Below are 4,982 nucleotides of genomic sequence, written 5' to 3'. Positions count from 1 at the left end.
CAGCCCAAATGTCCATCATCGGATGAGTGGATACGGAAAATGTGGTATATCTACACAATGGAATACTACTCAGCTATAAAAACGAATGAAATACTGCCATTTGCAACAACATGGATGGACCTTGAGAGAATTATATTAAGTGAAACAAGTCAGGCACAGAAAGAGAAATACCACATGTTCTCACTTATTGGTGGGAGCTAAATATAAATAATTCACACACACACACACACATACACACACACACAAAAAAAAAACGGGGGGGGGGGAGAAGATATAACAACTACAATTCCTTGAAGTTGATACGACAAGCAAACAGAAAGGACATTGTTAGGAGGGAGAGGGACACGGAGGAGAGAGGGAGGTCTCGGTAATGGGCCACAGTAATCAACCACATTGTATATTGACAGAATAAAATAAAATTAAAAGAATAAGTAAATAAGAAGCTTTTTATTCAGTACTTTGGATAGATATTTAGGGTTTTTAAATAAACAGTATATTTTGAATAGCCCAGGTTGGGTAGTGAGTATTAAGCTTGCCTTTAGGATTTAAGATAATTATAAGATAATGTGGGGTTGAAACTTGAAACTGTGCTAAATGAAGAAAGTAATAAGCATTATAAATCTTTATGTAAAACATTCTTTATGTAAATTAAAAATATACATACAAAACACAATGCAAGGGTATGTACATATTCAAAGACACAAATAATAAAAGCTCCTGCTTTTTTGCCTTTTTTATGACACATTTTGCTGCCCACCTGGGATGGCTTGTCCCTGATTAGTTCCAAACTCCATAGTTAGTCAGTCTCCAATTTAGCACCCGTCGCTACAGAAAACTTTCCAGAATAACTCTAGACCACAGTGACCTCATCCATACTCTGAATTCTGTGGTATACTTATACTTTTTCTACCCTGACACTATTACCCAATGACACAAGACAAAGAAATGTCATCAGCTGTCGCACATATTTTTGACACCCTTCTCCCTCTCTCCAACTAGAGGTTAGGGCGAGTGACTACGTCCATGCTTGCCCCCGCATGGAGCACCAGCTTCTCCTGCTGGCTGGCTATTAGGAAAGTATTTCATCTTCATGCCATGTCACAGTCAAACCCAGCCTGTGCTTGTCGGAAAGGGAGGCTCTCACTACCACTTTCCGTCTCCCACACTCATCTTCTGAACTTACCGCCTTTTCTTCTTTTTCTCTTACTTGAGATAAGACTTTCGCAGAGACACAGTTTAATTTCTTTTGCTGTGTTTTTCCTCTTCCCTCACTGACTGCAGGCAAAGATTAGAGACAGAGAATTGCAGAGTAACCACAGTTTTGCTCACTCACCTGTTTTAATGTTCTCTTCCACTCAGGTAGTTGGAAAAGTACCTGCCGTTCTTAACTGGCTCTTCTGGCTGTATAAAGTTCATTTTGTTCTTGACTGAGAACATGTTTATTTTCATCAATCTGTTTTCACTGTTACTTGGTTTATTATTATCTTGGGGTGTAGATGTAAAGAAGCAATAAAGATTGCAGCAATTAGATGGTGATATACTTCCACAGGCTCTGCCTACTGGGTGTTTCTCAGAAATCCCTTGAGATTTCTGTTTCTCTCCCCATATGTAACCAGAGACCCCTGGGAATGGAAATCTCTTGGTTACAAGCTAAGTTCTTTAATGTCATGGTGTAAAAATATCTCCAGGTGCTCTATAGTAGACTTTTCTCTGAAAATCTGGAATCTCAAGACAACTCCAAATAAGAGGAGATATGTTGTCAGTGGACAGACACCATGCAGAAAACTGATAGGTAGCTGAGATATTTTTATTAGTTTGAAAAGGAACTCTAATAAATGGGGAAGGGTTATTTGCTCTGTGGGGTAGAGAAAGGGGGTGCAGTTCATTTTTCTGCCGAGGAGGCTGTTTTCCCATGTGTCCTGACCTTCCCTCAACACCTTCAGTTTTGTCATCTGGCTGTTACTTAAGCTCTGAAACATAACTCCAACTTTATCTCTTTTTGTAAGCCTGGATGCTCAAACCCTGTCCCAGTTTCTAAGACTTGGTTTTGAAGGTCACAAGTGATACATATTCAGCAAATAGCTCTAGTGTGCAATGCTTCTCAAACTAACTGTGGTGAAAGAAAAGTTATTTTCTTACATTTTTAATTTCCAAACTGTCACCTACCAATACTTTGGAAAATACAATAAAGGTCTGCATGAACACCATGGCAATGTGAAGTTGTCTTGAAAGTTTCAAATGATTGCTCTCAATTTCTGTGCTTACCTTGTTGAGGACCAGTAACAAGCAATCCATGGACTGGCACTGGTGTGTGGATCACATTTTGAGAAGAACTGCTGTTGATGACAGGCTATGTAAGTGCTAGCTTTAAACAAATGAGTATGATTTTCTTTATATAGTTTTCTTCATGTTTCTTATGCTTGAGGATCATTGAGTTTTTAAAAAATTTTTAATATGCATATTTATGCAGTACATGATATTTTAATACATTACATGTTGTATAATGATCAGATCAAGATAATTAGTATATCCATCATCTTAAAAATTTATTTCTTTATAATGAGAATATTTATAAACCTCTCTTCTGGCTATTTTGTAATACACAATGCAATATTGTTAATTCTAGTTGTCCTACTATGAATTGAAGCTTCTTGAATCAGTTGGCTTGCAGTTTCACAAAATTTGAAAAATTTTTGGTCATTATTTCTTCAAATATCAACAAGAAATATCGTTCTTGTTATTTAATGTTTTCATTTAAATGTTTTTTGCCTTGCATTCTTTTTTATCTGCTTTGTTAGAATTTGTTCGATATTTCTTTTCTACCTCTTTATGTCAACCTATGTCACTTTGTTTTCTGTCTCGTGAAAAAAGCATGAAAGAGACTTTTGTACCTTTTATTTTGTAATAATTATAGATTTATGGGAAGTTTCAAAGATAGTGATATGGGTTGAATATGTCCCCTAAAGTTTCACATATTAAAAACTTAATCCCGACTGTGACGATGTTAAGAGGGTGGGAAATCTTATTATGGTAATTGAAAGATGGAGCCTTGAAAAGGTGATTAAATTGTTTGGACTAAGTCCTTGTGGGTGGGATCCATTCATGGAATAATGGGTATGGTTCTCATGGCTTTAAAAGGAGACCGAGTGAGAAATTACTGTTTCTTCCTCAGCCATTCTCACCATGTGACATCTTGCATTGCTGTGAAGAGTCAACGCCCACCAATAAGGCCCTTACCAGATGCATTCCCTGGACTTTGGACTTTCCAGCCTCCAAAACTATAAAAAGTAAATTTTACTTCTTTGTAACTTGCCCAGTTTCAGGTACTTTATTATAAGCAACTGAAATGGACTAATACAGGTAATTTGGAGAGGTCCCATATACTCTTCATCCAATTTTTCCCAATGGTTATAACTTACATTATTATAGTATAATATCAAAACCAGGAATTTGACATTGACATAATGTGTATAGTCCTATGTCATTTTATTATATAAGTAGATTTGTGAAAATACCACCACAATCAAGATATAGAACTGTTTTATCAACATGAAAATCTCCCCCATGCCACTCCACCCTTCCCTCCCAACATTTCTAATCACTGCAATCACTAATCTGTTTTCAGTCTCTATAATTTTGTCATTTCAATAATGTTTTATAAATAAAATCATACAGTATGTGATTTTTTTTTTTCCTTTTTGTCTTTTTTTCGTGTCCGGCAACGGATCGCAACCCTCAGTGTCGCGCCTGTACCGGACCAGGACCGGCAACGGGATTGCAACCCTCGGTGTTGCGCCCGCACCTCGCTCAGCCAGTGAGTGGCCGGTCTGTATGTGGGATCCGAACCCTCGGTGGGAGCGTCGGCACGCTCCCAAGCGGCGCACTGTAGCAGTGCGCCACCGGGCTGGCCCAGTATGTGATGTTTTAAGACTGGCTTTTTTCACTCAGCATAATGTCCTTGATATCCATCCAGATTGTTGCATGTATCAGTAGTTCATTCCTTTTTATTGTTGAGTAGGATTCTATTGTATTAATGTACCGTAGTTTGTATGACCATTCGGCTATTGAGGGACATTTTGGTTTTGAGTTTTGCACATAAATCTACTATGAATAATTGTGCCGAGAACACCAAAGTCAAGGGTTTGGATTCCCATACTAGCCAGCTGCCAAAAAACAAAACAACACACAACAAAACAACAACAATAACGAATTATGTGCAGGTTTTGTGTAAACATATGTTTTCCTTTCTCTGAGATAAATGCCTATTGAGTGTAACTGCTGGATTACATGGTAAGTGCATATTTTGACTTTTATTTTAGCCTGATCTCTCTTTTAATTAGGGAATTTAACTCTTTTCTATACAATATTAAGCCTCACGGCCAACTTAACATTACCACAGCCATGTTAAGCAACTTTCCACTATCTTTTCTTTCCCCTTCCCCTCTTTCTGCTCTGGGAACTGGTCAGTGAAATTCTTCTCCTGGGAATAGGCAAACATGACCGTTATCATTAAAGGAACATCTTGCTGAAGCACATGGGCTGTGGATAGCAGGTATTTGGGCTGGGCTGGGAGGAATACTTTGGGAGGCATGCTTTGTATTGATAAATGTGTACAGTGGCAACACAAACCAGAAGCCTATGTCCTAACTGACCAGATGTTATCAGACCACAAAGGCTATGTCACTTTGCATACCACTGATTTCAAAATTTCCCATTATTATTTTGGAATCCACCTTCAATGTCTTGTAAAACCCCTTCTTTCCTTTGCTCAGGAGAGCTGATTTGACTTTGTCTCCCCTCCATGCTGGTGGAATAAAGCTTTTTGGCTGAAATAGCATCTGGCTTGGGTCTCTCTTCTCCATCTCTCCAAACCTAACAAATATAATCACTGATATATCCAAACTTATTTTTACCATCATATTTTGTAATTCCATTGACCATGCTTTATTGTAGTTTTCTCTTCTTTCCACTTGCAGCCTCCT

At 38.0% G+C, this 4,982-nt stretch overlaps 1 protein-coding gene across 1 annotated transcript in view; it reads right to left on the bottom strand.

Annotated features, from left to right (window-relative positions):
• NXPE1 (neurexophilin and PC-esterase domain family, member 1) overlaps window positions 1-1,430 on the bottom strand; it is a 34,171-nt gene extending 32,741 nt beyond the window's left edge. Inside the window, exon 1 of the mRNA XM_008577821.1 lies at window positions 1,334-1,430. The gene's annotated coding sequence lies outside the window, so the exon portion shown is untranslated. The remainder of the gene's footprint in view (window positions 1-1,333) is intronic.
• Window positions 1,431-4,982: the final 3,552 nt, after the last annotated feature.

Source organism: Galeopterus variegatus, unplaced genomic scaffold (genome assembly GCF_000696425.1).
Source record: "Galeopterus variegatus unplaced genomic scaffold, G_variegatus-3.0.2 Scaffold1584, whole genome shotgun sequence".
Lineage (NCBI taxonomy): Eukaryota > Metazoa > Chordata > Mammalia > Dermoptera > Cynocephalidae > Galeopterus > Galeopterus variegatus.
Note: the sequence above shows the minus strand (reverse complement) of the source record. Positions and strands in the feature narration are given on the sequence as shown.